The 16,951-nt window shown below is 35.5% G+C and overlaps 1 pseudogene; it reads right to left on the reverse strand.

Annotated features, from left to right (window-relative positions):
- Positions 1–12,093: 12,093 nt before the first annotated feature.
- On the reverse strand, positions 12,094–13,604 carry LOC118656038 (annotated as a pseudogene).
- Positions 13,605–16,951: the final 3,347 nt, after the last annotated feature.

A 16,951-nucleotide genomic window follows, 5' to 3' on the forward strand; every position in this document is an offset into this window, starting at 1 on the left:
CTGTATATTGGCTTCTTTTAAATGAATTGAAATGTCTTAGAAAAAATGAGAGAAAAAAAAGGCAAAGCAGGGCGGGACCCAGAAGACCCAGAAGCCGCCTGATATGGTAGTAACTCTATCAGTAAGCACTCTGAAAGTCAGTGGCATAAATGCACCAATTAAAGGACAGATTATGAGGGTGAATCAAAAACAAAACCCACTTTAAATATAAAGACACATATAGATTAAAAGTAAATTAATTAAGCTGCAGCCTGTTTTGCTCAGTGGATAGAGCATTAGCCCATGGACTGAAGGGTCCCAGGTTCGATTCCAGTCAAGGACATGTACCTCAGTTGCTGGCTTGATCCCCAGTCCCTATCAGAGCATGTGCAGGAGGCAACCAATCAATGTGCCTCTCCCTTTCCCTTCACTCTCACTAAAATTCGATGGAAAAATATCCTTGGTGAAGATTAACAAAAACAAAGTAAATGGATTAAGTAACATTAAAGAGATAAGAAAAATATATTCCAAATTCTGTTAGTTGTATAATGGTTATGTTTAAATTATTAACACCTAATAAATTGGGTGAAGGGTACATATAATATGCTGTAGTATTTTATAGTTTTTTTAGATGTATGAGATTATTTCAAATTAAAATATTAAAAAAATAAAAATTAATAAAATATTAATTGAAATGTATCTGCATTACATGAAAAATCTCCTAATTGCTTCTAGCATAATTTATTAAATTGCGCTAAAATTTACAAGGGTTCAATTAAAAAATATCTTAATTCTAAATGATATAATAGAAAATATATAATAGTGCAGTTATAAGCACTTATCTGAAAATACAAATTTAAAGAAGTGAATTTAAAGAAGGGATTAACCAAATAAAATATATGCACAACCCATGGACACAGACAACAGTATGATGATGGCCAGAGAGGAGTGGGGGGCAAGAGCTTCATAGAGGGGGCAAAAGGGGGGAAATGGGGACATCCTATATAATAATAATAAAAGGCTAATATGCACATTGACTGAACGGCAGAATGACCGGTTGCTATGATGCGCACTGGCCACCAGGGGGCAGATGCTCAATGCAGGAGCTGCCCCCTGGTGGTCAGTGCACTTCCATATGGGGAGTGCCACTCAGAAGCTGGCTCATGGCTGGCCAGTGCAGTGGTGGTGGCAGGAGCCTCTCCCACCTCCGTGGCAGCACTAAGAATGTCCAACTAATGGTTTAGACCTGATCCCTTGGGGGCCTAAGCCTTTAGACGGACATCCCCGAGCGCTCCCTGGCTGCTAGAAGGATGTCTGACTGCAAGGTTAGGCCTGATCCCCTGGGGAGTGGGCCTAAGTCGACAAGTGGACATTCCCCAAGGGGTCTTGGACTGTGAATGTGCACAGGCTGGCCTGAGGGAACCCCCCCCCTCCTGAGTGCACAAATTTTTGTGCACCGGGCCTCTAGTGTATATATAAATGACAATAGACACAGAAAACAGTGCGGTGCTATCCAGAAGGAAAGGGAGTGGGGTAAGTAGAGGTGAGCAAAGGGGGGATAAATGGTGACAGAAAGAGGCTTCATTTTAGGCAATGGGTGCACAATGCAGTGTGCAGATAATATTTTGTTAAGTTGTACACTTGAAACATGTATGGTTTTGTGAACCAATTGTTATCATTGTAATTAGATAGCTATTAATAATAGGAAAAAAGTAAAAGGAGGCTAAACATTACAAGTAAAGTTATCTGGGCAGTTTCATCAGGAAGCTGCAACTTTACACTCCCCAGGGAACCACTGGTCCATTCCCTGCAGATCACTGGGGGAGGAAGATGGGCTCATGTGCAGTGAAGGTGGGGTGACTTCTGGAAGGTACTTGCCTGTCATTCTAACCTGGGAACACAGGTCATTGGCTAGAGAGGTTGAGCCATGGCAAGTGCTCCAAATCTTTGAATGTTAAAATCTGCAGACAAAGGAATTCTCTCTCTCTTGGTCCTCCTTCTTCACTCCTGCTTCTTTGAACTCGCCCCTGTTCCCTCCACATCCATGTGGCCTTAGAAGTCGCATGGCTCATGGCAAGCAACTGTTCCTGGGAACACAGTGAAGCCAGATGGACTGTGCTTCACTATGAATGCAGGCTCTGGGCAGTGGCTTTAATCCCAGCTCTGCTGAAGACAAAATGGGACTTTTTCCTGGATGGGACGGAGGGAGATGGGGCCTTGGAAAGCCAAGGGTTTAATTTCACAGAAATAAAACTTTCCATGATACTTCATCCTCCTGTGGGGGCCTCAGGAAATTCTTATTCCAGAGGTGCCTCAAGAAGCCCACTTCAACCAGAAGGGACATGGAGTATACCCCACCAATAACACAATGTCACCCCAATAGATTCAAAAATAATAAATAAATAAAACATATCCCATTACCGATGGAAACGTGGCATTTAATATTAAAAATATATATAAACCTCATAATAGAAGTTCCTACTAAAATTTATGATTCCAATGAGTAAAAATCTGCTGTGCTTATGTTTATCAAGCAAAATGTCATCAGGTAAAAATACGTCTTCATGTAATTCTGCCATAAATAAAGGTGCTCTATAGTATTATTAATTTTTTGTGTTAGTAGTAGTAGCAATATTGGTGTTATTTCTACGCAGTGGGGCAGGAAGGCTAATGATATCCAATTTTATTCATGCTTATTTTTAATTAAAAGACAGTGTAGGCAATCTTCCTAAATGTACTGTCTCAGATTTGTAAAAACCTCAAGACAGGAACATGCTCTGTGGCACTTTATCCCATTAATTGATCATTTTTCTGACAGCAGAAAATGTTTAATTATCCTCAAACTTGATCTCCCATTTCTGCTACATAGAACATTGTACTCAGAGCTGGATAAAGAATTAGCCATCTAAACAATCTATTTGCATCAGCTCTGCTTCTTAATCTAATGTGTAATTTAACTCTCCTGCAATCTCTCTCTTAAAATACTATTGACTTTTTCAAGGGGCTGGTGATAGCAGGAGAAAGTCCCAGTACCCAACACATGAATCAAGTGCTCAAGAGTTATTGGTATTCCAGTAGTTCCTCCAACCTCTGAGCTGATGAAAATCATTCTGTCAGGGCCTGTTACCTTTCTTTACTGATTTTTAACTTGCATATTGATTTTCAAATTAAGATAGGCAGAAACTAGGTTAATTCAGTGATAGCTTCAACATATAAGGATACTTCATTTTGCAAATGACATTATTTAGATATATAACTATAAATATTTGAAGAGGATAGATACAAAAATTAGCTGTTCTTATCTTAATATCTTTCTTTTTAAAATCTGGAGCACAACTGAATTTTAGGATGAATCAGCATCATTTGACTCTGCTTATAACTTTATAACTCTCAGTGATGAAATTAAATCTTGGAAATTAAAATATATTTCCTATATTTATTTTCATAAAAAGCTAAAACTAATTTGTTCATCCTAGCAACATTTCATTTTTATCTCTAAAAATATCAAACCATTTAGACCCTTATGTTTCCTGGGTGCTTCTCTACTTAGGTATCTCATTGAAAGAAAATGACAAAAGCACATACCACAATGGACATTTAGAATAATGCATAGCAACAAGTTAAGTTTGAATCAGCATCTTAATGATCCTATTAGTGGTATATAAAGTATGCAAGAAACATTTATACCAGCGGTTCTCAACCTGTGGGTCGCGACCCCTTTGGGAGGTCGAACGACCCTTTCACAGGGGTCGCCTAAATACATCCTGCATATTAGATATTTACATTACGATTCATAACAGTAGCAAAATTAGTTATGAAGTAGCAACGAAAATAATTTTATGGTTGGGGGTCACCACAACACAAGGAACTGTATTAAAGGGTTGCGGCATTAGGAAGGTTGAGAACCACTGATTTATACAATTCAGGACAGAGTATGATGGGCCTGGTGTTTATCTGAAGGGCTTCTTATGAAGATTGCTAAGAAGGTTTTCTTTATTTTTTTTATAATATATTTTATCGACTTTTTACAGAGAGGAAGGGAGAGGGATAGTTAGAAACATTCACTAGAGAGAAGCATCAACCAGCCGCCTCCTGCACACCCCCCACAGGGGATGTGCCCGCAACCAAGGCACATGCCCTTGACCGGAATCGAACCCGGGACTCTTCAGTCCACAGGCCGATGCTCTAGCCACCGAGCCAAACCGGTCAGGGCAGAAGGTTTTCTTAAATGAAAATTAATATGATAATATCAATATGAGAACATTTGCCTTTGACTGACAATCATGATACCTACCTAACCAACAGAGAAAATTTTATTTGGGTGTGGCATATGTAATTGTAAAAATAGGCATCTAGTTTTTAAATCATAATTTGGTAGAATAATACAATAATATACAAAATCTCTAAAGATTAATTCAGCTAGAATATGTTATAACTCTAAGAAGAAGAATAGAAATCATCCTCAAATCTATATTCCACAAAATACATTTCTTAAATTTGATAAAGATATTTCTTAAATTTATCATGGACAAATAAAAGTATGATCATGAGGAAAATGAAGAACCTATTCTAATAAAAAACAAAAATGTTATGCAAATGAAAATAATCCATCCATCTTGCCAATAAGTGTGGACTTAAAATCTTTATTACAGAAAATAGCCATTAATTCATTTGAGCACTGTAAAGTAATGTATTAGTATCTTCACTGCCATCTAAGCACTGGGGATACAGAGCTGTATTATGCATTCCAGGAACCCACAGCCCTCAGGGGGATGGACAAGCAAGGAGGACATTATAATTCCTAAGTAGCTTAGCTATATTGTGCATGGGGTGTTGTCATACCATAAAGGTTGATTACCACACTCAGTCTGAGAGAGAAATGGATCCTAAGAGTTCATATTATAATTGAGTCAAGTCAGAAAAATAAAAATAATATCTAGAATGGAAAGGAAACATTCTTTTAACATATCATATTTGTTCAGATTTTATATATTCTTGTAATAGATAATTAAGGTCAGGAATTTTGTCACTTTTATTTTTATGTCTCTGACTTTGTAAAATTCTTACACACAGTTGGTGTTTAATCAATATTATTAAATAAATTAAATGTCAAATAAATAAATCCATGCAACTAGTCACTGAGTGTGCAAATATGAAAAAACAGTATTTACTTAATAAGATATACATTGAATGAAAATGTAAATTAGCAAAGAAGAGATTAACAATAGGAAAAATTAAGCAATAAAGAAGTATACCATGTTAAATAAAATTATTGGAAGTGATGTTGATGCATGAGAAAAATAGGAGTTTGGAGAAACACCAAAGACTATTTGAGTTGAAATAAAGGAGAAGTAAAATCACAATATAGAAGTAAGCTGGAGGTACTGTATGCTTTACTTCGGCTATTGATGAGAAACCTTTCATACCAGTGTTGAGCAACTTGAGTGAATATGTAAAGTGATGGTGAGTCTCAGATGCAAGATAGATGAGTGTCATTAACATATAAGAAAATTTATTAGAAAGCTGATGTGTATAATGAGTTACCCTCCCGGAAAGCAGAAACATAAGGTATTCATCTATCTACAGCTTAGGATAAATGCTGCAATTAATGAAACAAGAGAGAAAAAAATAATTAACTTCTCAGCTTCCATTTTATTTCTGACTATTCTGTCCAGAAGAATACTCATAAGGCTGTAAAGAACATAACGAATGGTTTTTGGGGAATCTTGAGTCCAAATCAGAATAGAGAGCCTTAAGAAAGAGACATATGGATTAAACACATTGACAAGCAACTTACATTCCCACAAGATTATTATCATCTAGACCAGTGGTCGGCAAACTCATTAGTCAACAGAGCCAAATATCAACAGTACAATGATTGAAATTTCTTTAGAGAGCTAAATTTTTTAAACTTAAACTATATAGGTAGGTACATTGTTATTAACTTAATTAGGGTACTCCTAGGCTTAGGAAGAGCCACACTCAAGGGGCCAAAGAGCCACGTGTGACTCGCGAGCCGCAGTTTGCCAACCACGGATCTAGACAAAAGATGTCTAAACTGGGGTCAGGGAACTAAGATACTAATAGGGAGTGAGGGAGCTAAAGGAAGACTGGAGATAAAGAAAAATAACCCTGATTAAAACAGAGTACCACCTCCAAAACATAAAGTTTAAAATTTCTAGTATTCTCAAGGAGAATTCTGTAATAAATAATTTAAAGTAGTCTCTTTGGAAAGGGTTGCAAATATGAAGGGAAGCCAACTTGGTTTTATCTGGAGGTGGTCATAGAAAACTAATGTATTGTTCTTATTCCTTCACCCATTCACTTCTCTGCTCAGCAATGTTTACTGATGGCTTTCCATGTTCTGGCAAGAGTAAGAATTTCGAGTTCTCAAAAAACAAAATTGTGGTTCATGTGAAGTACCACCTTTGGGATCAAGCAATCAACTGTAAGCATGCAGTCTTTCTAGTCTTGGAGATGGGAGGGGACATAGTTAAAAAATAAGTCTTAAGAATGCATAGTTGTTTCAAAAGGGCCATTGCTACATTGAAAAAATTTTAAACCCTCTTCATATTAGAGACATTTGAGGTGACTGTTTGAGATTTAGCCTAAAGAATAGAAAGAAGTTTTCAAAAGGAGCATGACAACTCTTCAAATAGATAGAGGGCTAGCATGTGAAAAAGAGAGTAAAACAGGATGTAGGAACCAATGGGCAAAAGTTTATTTGGTTAATTTAGAATTGAGAACCGTAAATAATCATTAATTAATCAATGAAGAAGCTGGAGACTACATATTGATAATTTTTGGTGATAGTATGATGGGCTAATTCAAATGATCCTTCATGTTACATTTAAGCCTAAAATTAAATTTTGTTAAAATTTACACAGTCCTAATAAATTTCATGTTTAAAAATTATTTAAAGAGAACATTAACAGACAGTAGAATAATTTAAAAATGTTTAATAGAAAATTAATTTAGATTTGTTGAAACAACATATTTAAGAGACCAAATAATAATTTATAATTTTCAAAATGGCTTATTTTGAGAACAAAGACTCATTCATGGTTCCTATATGACAATGGGGTCAAATATTATAAAGAATATTCTGCAAGGACAGACTAATAGACTCCTGATAATTTTTCAGTACTAGACAGGCTTCAGAGGGAAGTTGTAAAACTTTCATCTCAGGGAATATTTTATAATAATACAGTATCTTTTGGGATGTTTTAGAGAGTCACCCCACTGTCCATGTTTCAGATAACATATAATATGATATCTACATGGGTTCCCCTTCTATTCCTATGGAATTTGAAAATTTCCAATTATTATAATAATTTTAGCCCCTCACAACTACTGGAATAGCTTCTACATTGTAAGTAATATTTTGCAGAATTTAATTTTATGATGGTAATTGATGCCTTTTTGGTTATTTTCTGCTAAGTAAAAATCACTACTAACTTTCATCCTTTCCACATTACTTGTGCTAGATTACTTCGAGAAATTAAATATCTATATGTATTCATTTTAAATACTTTCTAATATAAAGTTTATGCTACTGAGTCCTATTATTAAATACTAGGAATAATATCCTTAAGAATATGAGGCAATATTTTATTACAAAATATAAAATCATAACCAAAATATATCTCTTACTAAATCAGGTTGAAATCATTTAGAAATATTATTTTTAACTATAAAATAGATTTGGAAATTTTTCATTCTATTACATGCCCTATTTACTATACCATTTTTTTCTGGTTTATTTTCATCTACACTAATAAAAGAGAAACATGCAAATTGACCATACCTCTGCTACACCCACAAGCCATGCCCACAAGCCATGCCCACAAGCCAATCAGGAGTGGATATGTAAATTAACCCAACAAAGATGGCGGCGGCCACAGAGCTGGAGCAGACAGGAGGCTTGGGTTGCCCCGGTGATGGAGAAAGCCAAGCTTCCCTCCTTCCCTGGCCGGTCCTGCACTCTGCTCAGGGCTACAAAGTCTCAATTATAGAAGATAAATAAATCCCAGATACCTGCTTCCAGCCTGAGGCCATGGCCAGCCTGAAAACGGCCATCAGCCCCTCACCCAGGCTGGCCAGGCACCCCAGCAGGACACCCCACCCTGAAGGGGCTTTGGGCAACCTTAAAACAGCCCTCAGCCCCTCACCCAGGATGGCCATACCCCCATGGGGTGAGTGTCCCCACTAGGGGGCTTGGACAGCCTGAAAACAGCCATCAGCCCCTCACCCAAGCTGGCCAGGCACCCCAGTGGGGACCCCCAACCTGAAGGGGGTGTGGCCAGCCTGAAAACGGCCCTCAGCTTCTCACCCAGGCTGGCCAGGCACCCCAGCAGGACCCCCACCCTGATCCGGGGCACCCTTCAGGACAAACCAGCTGGCCCCCACCCATGCACCAGGCCTCTTTCCTATATAATAAAAGGTTAATATGCACATTGACCCTAACAGCAGAACGACTGGGAATGACTGGTCACTATGACACACACTGACCATAAGGGGGCAGATGCTCAATGCAGGAGCTGCCCCCTGGTGGTCAGTGTGCTCCCACAGTGGGAGCTCTACTCAGCCACAAGCCAGGCTGACAGCTGCCTGCACAATATGAAAGAAAGGGATACAGTCAATTCAACAAATATTAACTGAGCTCCTAACATGGATCAAAAATTGTTTAGGAAAAGTGAAAAATTCTTCCAGTACATTTCAGCTTTTAAGTAAATACATTAAAAATGGCATAAAGCTCTTGCCCTCAATAAATACACCCTGAAAAATGTGACAAAAGAACATACATAAATAATAATAGCACAATGATATAAATACAAATAGAAGTATCTATAACATTCCACTGAAATAAAAATAAGAATTTATTCTCATGAGCCTGGGAGGAAGGTCAAATAAATTGAAGGTAATGTGGGATCAAAGAGTACAAGAATTTTTCAAATGGGTCAAGGTTTTAGTTAATGTGATTGGCAGAAACCATTCATTTTTAAAACAGATACATGTGGACATGGTTTCATAAACTTTAAAAGAAACTTCAAAAGGGTAATTTTAAAAACTAGGTTTTATGTGCAGTGTTCACTGAACCATTAAATTACATAGTCTCCTATGTTCCATGACTTAGTTTGTCATAATTATAATTTGAAGAAATTTCTCAAAACCCATAGATTATTATTATAGTGCTAGCAATGATAGCCCCAAAGAGAAAATTGTAGCTGAAAGCTAGCAGATGATTCAGGGGTTATATTGGTTAATAAAATATGTCAACTTTTGATATTGAAAAATATATGACAATAAATGATATCAAATGGGCCTATGAACTCTTAGCTTAGCTTTCACCTTTTAATATTTTACCATTGTACACATTATACCCCAAAATTGGCATGCCTATAATCAAGGTCCATTATTAATTCATTTAACTATGAATACACAGGAAGCACCAATCAAAATTCTTCATAGCAGTCTGTGATTAAATTCAACCTCAATAATTAGAGGACTCCCATTTTTACCACTGAAGGTTTTTACAGGTATTACCATCTCCATAGTAAGTTAAAAAAGAAGTTAGTGAACTACAATTACCAATCTAAAAATATCCTTAGAGTTGCATATCTATTTCAGAAAAAAAAGTGAAAGACATAAGAAAGGGAGGTCACAGAGTAAAGAATGAAATGTAAGGGAAAAAAAGGAAAAATTAGAATCCTATAAGTGAAAAAGGATTTAATTTTGAAAAGAATGCAAAATAATAAACTAATTAACCATTTAATATTTTGCTCAATGTACAAATTAGGTGACATAAAAGCAAATACGTCCATCTATGAAATTATTTTTAGTCAAATGTAATGGATATTTTTTCAAATAATACTCTTGGAGGCCAACTACATAAGGAAGTAACGGCTATAGTGAACCAACCATAAACTTACATTGGTTAAAATTCATTTGCCCACATCCTTTTAGAGACTTGAAAAAAAGGAAGCTAACCACAGACAGGAACAAACTATATGCTGCAAAAGCATTCAATAAAAATAAAAAATTATGATTTCTGAGAAAAGTGTTTTTACATTAATAATAACTTTTAACAAATATTGATTTACTCAGAACATTAACATGCAATTTTTAAAAATTATAATGCACTTGAAAATAAAAATGATACAAATGTTTTCCATTGCGGAAGAGAAATCCAACTGCCATCTGTATTAAATACTTAGATATTTCTGAAAGTAGTACAAAATTTAATAGGAACTATTCATTTCTTAATCTCCTGTTTATGTCACAAAATGAAGCAGAATATCATAAAAATGCAGATAAGTTCTTCAATTTTTATTTATTTAAAAATATTATAATATATCACATTATATTATATAATACCTTAACTTTTAAGTTAATTTTGAAATTCAGTTTTTAGTTAGATTGAACTATTAGTTGAAGGTGAGCAATTAACATTTATCTTTGTGAAGGTTTTTATAATACTGACCTTCACCCATTTTATCTTTATTTGAAGACTTTGGTCACCTTGGGAACATTTAACAATTCTTTCAAAGGCTCTGAAAAATCTAATAAAGCTCCTTGTCTCTGCTGCAGGCCTTGTTCACCTTACTTGAACTCCATCTACTTGAGCATGGGAAATAGGATTTTACATTTCATATACAAGAGAAAATGAGGGAGAAATACTTTAAAGTAAAAATTACTCCTTCTTTGATTAGTTTTGTACTGTACCGAAATGAAATGGAACAGATTATCTTGTCATTCATGAAGCTACGGATAGCTTCCTAAATTACCCAGAAATATGACTTACAACACTCAGTTTGCATAAATCTCTTGGTTGTCAATGCCCTTTGAATTTTAGCTGACTATTATAACCATATTTTGAAAATATGACTTTAACAACTCAAATAAAAAATCAAAAAGTCTGTCCTAAGAAGGCTGCATGACATCAGAACATTCATTTTTGAATCATGCCAAGTAGGAAACAATCCTAGTACTTCCAGTAACAGACACATCTTTTTGAACAAGTGACTTCAGTTTTCTAAGTCTTAGTTTTTCATCTGTAAAGTGGGGATGACATTTACCTAGCAATAGTTTTTGAAAGCTAAATAAGATAATAAATGAAAAGCATCATAATGTCCAACCCATTAAATATAAAATTAAAAAAACCCTCGAAACATGGTATTCACCTTCAATCCTAGCAGCTAAAATGTAAGTTATGTTCGTTACACATCATTTTGAATTAGAAATTTAAGGAGAAATATGTATGTTTTGACTTTAGCAAGCCAATCACATATAATATTTTGAAGAGAGAGAAAAAAAAGCTAGCATCTTGATGTAAAAACTCCTACGAATCAGCAAATCTAGGAATCAGATGATGTCTAATTGACTGACTTTATACTTAGTCTCCTCCTGAAGTTCATTGTTAGCTTTCCTAATTTTAAAAGTTAAAATTTATAAGGGCCTCTAAAATATACTTTGCTTAAAAAAATGAGTCTGATGGAAAATGAAGTAGTAGAAAAAATTATAAATAGAGATGAAAGAAGATAAAATTCAGACTCAGATTAATATTAATCATAATTCATTTCTGGAAAGTTTTTTCCTAAAAAAAATTCACTTAGATAAATAGCAACTTGTTTTGGTGTAAGAAATAATGTCTGTTGCTTATTTCAAATATTTGAAATTCTATTCCCTTTTGAAATAAAACTATGGAACACTCATATAACTTATACCATGTTATTAAGCATAACAGAAATTGGGTTAAACAGCATTTAAAAAGCAATACTAGTAAACGTTATTGGAAGTGTTAAATATTTTTTTAAAAGTTGATATTAATTCATAAACTGCAATTGTTAAATGCGTATGACTTAAATATTAAAATCTCTTATTTTAATATAGTATTCTACCATTACAAGCCCAGATTTTCTGCTGGCTTCACAAACCAGAGAAGTAGCTAGGATGTGCCAGAGTCAAAAGATAAATATCATCATACACATTTATATATTTAATATTAAAATTTAATATTACACATATTATACACATACATATGTGTATAATAAGCTATATCATATGCATATATGTATATATGTATGTATATTACTAATAGTACAGGTGTGTTTTCTAATGTTGATAAATTTTTATAAATATTTCCCTTTTATAGAGTCCCGATTGAGCTGCCAGATGCTGAAAATCTTTTTTCTGGGTTAAAAGCTTGTTTCACCAAACCTTTCCTATTAAATGCTAAATTTTTGCTGAAAGTTGGAAGAATTTGGTTTGGAGGAGCTGTAGCATCTAATCTTGTGTCACAGGTGGTCACTCACTTCATTAAATGCAGGCAATATATCACCCAGCATCTTCCTTGTTTACACCTTTTATCAGCAAAGTAAAAAGTCTAGACTTATCATGGTCAGAGTAAAATTGTACCATTTCATTATTTCTTTTGCAGAACAGCTTTGCTGGAGGTACAACTGAGATCTGGCATTCTACTCTGGCTTCACTGAGTCTCCCTCAAACACATTTTTGCTTTCTGGTTTGCAGATAAACACTGGTGTTCTATGTTCTTTGGCAAGGATGTCCAGCTGCACAGTAAAGGTGGCTTCTCCTGCTGTGTTGATGGCAGTATATACGTAAATCCCAGCTTCTGAAGATCTGACCACTTCAAAAATGAGTGATGAAAACCCTTCTAAGGCAATATCACTTTGTGAAAATCATCTGATTAAACTGGTCTTCCATTTAGATAGCAGGGCACATCAGAGCTGGCAGTCCACCACTTTGATGTTCATTCTGCAAAATCTTTTTCCTTCAATGGACGTGTTCACTGCTATTTGAAATAAATGTGGGTAAAATTTTTCCTGGATCAACTCTGCTCATTCACATCTCCTCTGAGAATGATCTACTTCTGGGGACAGTAACCTGCAGTCGTGCATGTTCTGAGTTGTGCTGTGGCAAATCTTGTGTCCCACTGTCTCAGGAACTTGACACCACGATCCACGAGATGTCAGCTGTTAATTACCATGATAAAGAAGGTTGTCCTCACATTTCAGCTTTCTCTCCAAATCTTAATCTTGAATCAAAACTTATTTGTTTGGGATTCTATATTTTATGATCAGGAGTCCTTGGTATGAGTCTAGATTTTGCAGTTTGGTATGGTTTATCATTTACTGGTGACTGGAAGTTGAAACCTTGTAAAGACTTTTGCTGCTACTGACATCATGCTGTGATGACAATATATACTTTTTAAGTGAATTCAAATGCAGGTAACAATTAAGTGTAGCTAATCATGGAAGGCATTTTCAAGGCAATGAATCTTAGGCAGGGAAGACTTTGATGTAGAGAATATATATCAAAGTATGAAGTAATTTTGAAAAGAATACTACAGACGTGATAAACAAAATACTACATGAAAACACCACATGAAAAATACATAATAATCTGTTTTCATAAGAGATTCTCAGGGAATCAACTTTGGGGGTGGGCAGAAAGCATACACTTAAATTTTTTTTTTAGGTTACCTCTGGTGGGATGGCTCATTTGGTTGGAGCGTTTTCCCCTATACCAAAATGGTCCTGGGTTTGATCCCTGGTCGGAGAAAATATGGGAGGCAACTAATAAATATTTTCTCTCACATTCATGTTTCCCTAGGACAATTTATTACCAAGAGAATTACCTCACCAACAAAATTTGTTTCCCAGTGTTCTATAGTAGATTGAAAAACTAGCCATAATGCTTAAATCTTCCTATGTTCATGCCCTTTCAATGTGCCTTTGAATTTCTTTCCATCAAGGAGTGACATTTTCCATTTTTTTTTTTTTAATATGAGCTGGCTATGTGATTTGGTGGCCAATAGAATGTAGTATAAGGGACACCACGCCAATGCTGGGCCTAGGGCTCAGGACTTCAGAGTCATTTCAACTCTGCCCAACTGTCAGATAAACTGTTCCAGCTGGCCTGCTGAAGAGAGAGAGATGATGGAGAGCAGAGACATTCTTCTAGCTGCAATCATTACACATAACCACTTCCTGGCTGGCTATACTGTCAAGCTCAGACACATGAGTGAGCCCCATACAGAGAAGAAAACCTGACCAGTAAAGATAGATCAATTTCCAAAACACAGAATGAGTTAAGTAAATGGTTGTTATTTTAAACTACTAAGATATGAAGTGGTTTGTTATGCAGCAAAAGCTAACTGGTACATATGGTCAATAGTCACCTGACAGGGGAATAAGGTTATCTTATTTTATCACACAAGTAATGTAAATGCATTCCTACCCTATATAAAATAGGTTTAATTGACAGTTTACTCAATTATAAAATAAACTTTTTCTCCCAAAATGTATTAATCAAGTTCAATATTTCAGTCTTGCTTCTTTAAGGGCTAACTTAAAATAAATATGCATTGTGATTGTGATCTCCATTGAGTTTTGAATTCTGCTCTTGATATATGAACACCAGATGGCTTTGACTGCCTAATTCACCTTTGGAATAATCATTATAAAACTGGCTTCTGGTTTTAAATCATTTTACATTAGAATACCACACAATTGTCTAAAATGTCAGAGAGAAGAAAGGAATTTTTGTGCATAAAACATTCTATATATTTTAGATAGGCTTAGTGTAATTCCAAATTGAGAAGCTTTCTAACATTTCACATGGTTGCCTTTCTATGCACAGACTATGCATCTCTGTGTGTATGTATACATCAAATAATTAATGGTCATATAAAGCAAACTGCCTTTCCTATTGTCCAATGTTAATTAAAGCCAAATGTCCCTTGCATAATGCAGCTAATGTATTTTAATTAGTCTGTCTTGTGCAGATGTGAAAAAAGGGAACATGCAATTATTAAGGGGGAAAAAGTACACATTGTACCAATAATTGTCCACAATGTGAAATACTATTGCTTTTCCCCTGTGAGTAATTGAAATATTTGCCAAATAATCCTCTCTACACCATTTAAATATTTAATGTAATATTTATAGAAATACAATAATGTAAATAATTCATTCACAATGATATACTTAGAATTACCTTTATATTAAATTTAACTGAAGCATGTTTATTTCCATTTACTTTCCTCTCATAGTTTTAAACAATGCAAAAACTACAAGTTTTTAATGCTTTCTACTGGCATAAATTTTAAACATAAAAATGGGTGTCATTTTACAGACAAAAGAGCTGTGGTAGCAGTCATAATGAGCTTTAAATGCTACTCTTTTTATTCAAATGGAAAAATCTCTTTACCTCATCTATTAAATTGGGATAAGAATACCTGCAATAGTGGTGGATGGAAAGTGGTTAAAATACTGAGATAAACTGTAGTGTCCCAGTCACCGATGGTCTTTCTTATAGTGCTCAATTATTAGGAAACTAGAGGCCCGATGAACAAAATTCTTGCAAGAGAAGGCCTTCCTTCCCCTGGCTGTCGGAACCGGCTTCCCTCTGGCACCCGGGACCTGGGCTCCCCTCGCAGCCCCAGCTTCATCTGGAAGGTTGTCCAGAAGGATGTTCAGAAGGACATCCGCTCTAATTAGCATATTACCCTTTTATTATTATTCATAGAAACAGAATCCATTAAAATACATTCAAATTTTCAGGTATGAATTGTTTCTTGATCTCTCACTCTTGTTATATTTATTTATCTTTTAACTAGATTACCAGAGAACACCTTCTCCCTCTTAGAATACTGATATTGTATGATGAACATTTGAGGACCTCACTCAATCAAATGCTGATATACCTGAAAAAGAAACTCCTTAAGTTAAAATAGAAGGGTTTAGAAAAGAACAACCATTGTCTGCCAGAGATTGTTCTGTGCCCAAAGGAGGAAGCTGATTTTCCCCAAGTGATGATGGAAAGGATAACTGAAAGGACACCAGGAAGTAGAGACCACATTTCATCCCAGTTTCAGTGGCAGTATTTTTGCAGCTCTGTTCCATAGCCCATTTCTCAGTATTCTGAGAGTCATTGTCATCTGTGGTAGAGGCTTTTGGATTCTAACATTAGCTCCTGTGGTGTGGCATCATCCATTTTGCAGTCACTTAATTCCCCATATTAAATGTCTTTCTTTTTAAAAAAAAAATATATATATATTTTATTAATTTTTTACAGAGAGGAAGGGAGAGGGATAGAGAGTTAGAAACGTTGATGAGAGAGAAACATCGATCAGCTGCCTCCTGCACACCCCCTACTGGGGATGTGCCCGCAACCAAGGTACATACCCTTGACCGGAATTGAACCTGGGACCCTTCAGTCCGCAGGCCGGCACTTTATCCACTGAGCCAAACCGATTAGGGCTAAATGTCTTTCTTACTAAAATACCTAGAGAGTTTTCTATCACTTGAGTTCAACCTTGACTGATGAAGCTTCCAAATATTTTGGGCAAAGCATTGAATTTGTCCAACAGAGTGGGATTGTAGGAGAGAAATAATGATAGATTAGTTTCAGATTATGTGGATTCTTAAATGCCTTGGTAAGGAACTAGAATTCATTCTAAAATTCATGAGCGGCCACAAGAGGCCTTAGAGCAGAGAAGTAGCATGGTCAATGTGTATTTTAAAAAGATGGTTTTGGAACCTGTGCCTGGAGTAAATGGAAGGATGCTAAGACAGGAAGCAAGTGGTTTGATCCGATGGGAGCTCGTGGAGCCTGCATCAATTACAGCACAGAATAGAGATGATCCTTGGAGATACTGCCCCTTCCATAAACAATAGGCATAAAATTGTTTTCAGTAAAATAACCAAGGACAACTCATGTTTTTCATATTACAGCCAACAGTTGTACCTTTAACACTTAAGAGTACAGCTGGCCACATAGGTATGACAATATGTAAATGAGTAGATATGAGGTGCATATATCAAGTATAATTTATCTGATAGAGAGTTCCTGGAAAATATATCCATTCTTAAAGCTTAAGTACACTAGTTGTTTTATCAAAAACAACTTGACTATTTCCCAGTAATAAAACTAAGTGTCCAGCCTT

This window comes from Myotis myotis, unplaced genomic scaffold, assembly GCF_014108235.1.
Source record: "Myotis myotis isolate mMyoMyo1 unplaced genomic scaffold, mMyoMyo1.p scaffold_m19_p_5, whole genome shotgun sequence".
NCBI lineage: Eukaryota > Metazoa > Chordata > Mammalia > Chiroptera > Vespertilionidae > Myotis > Myotis myotis.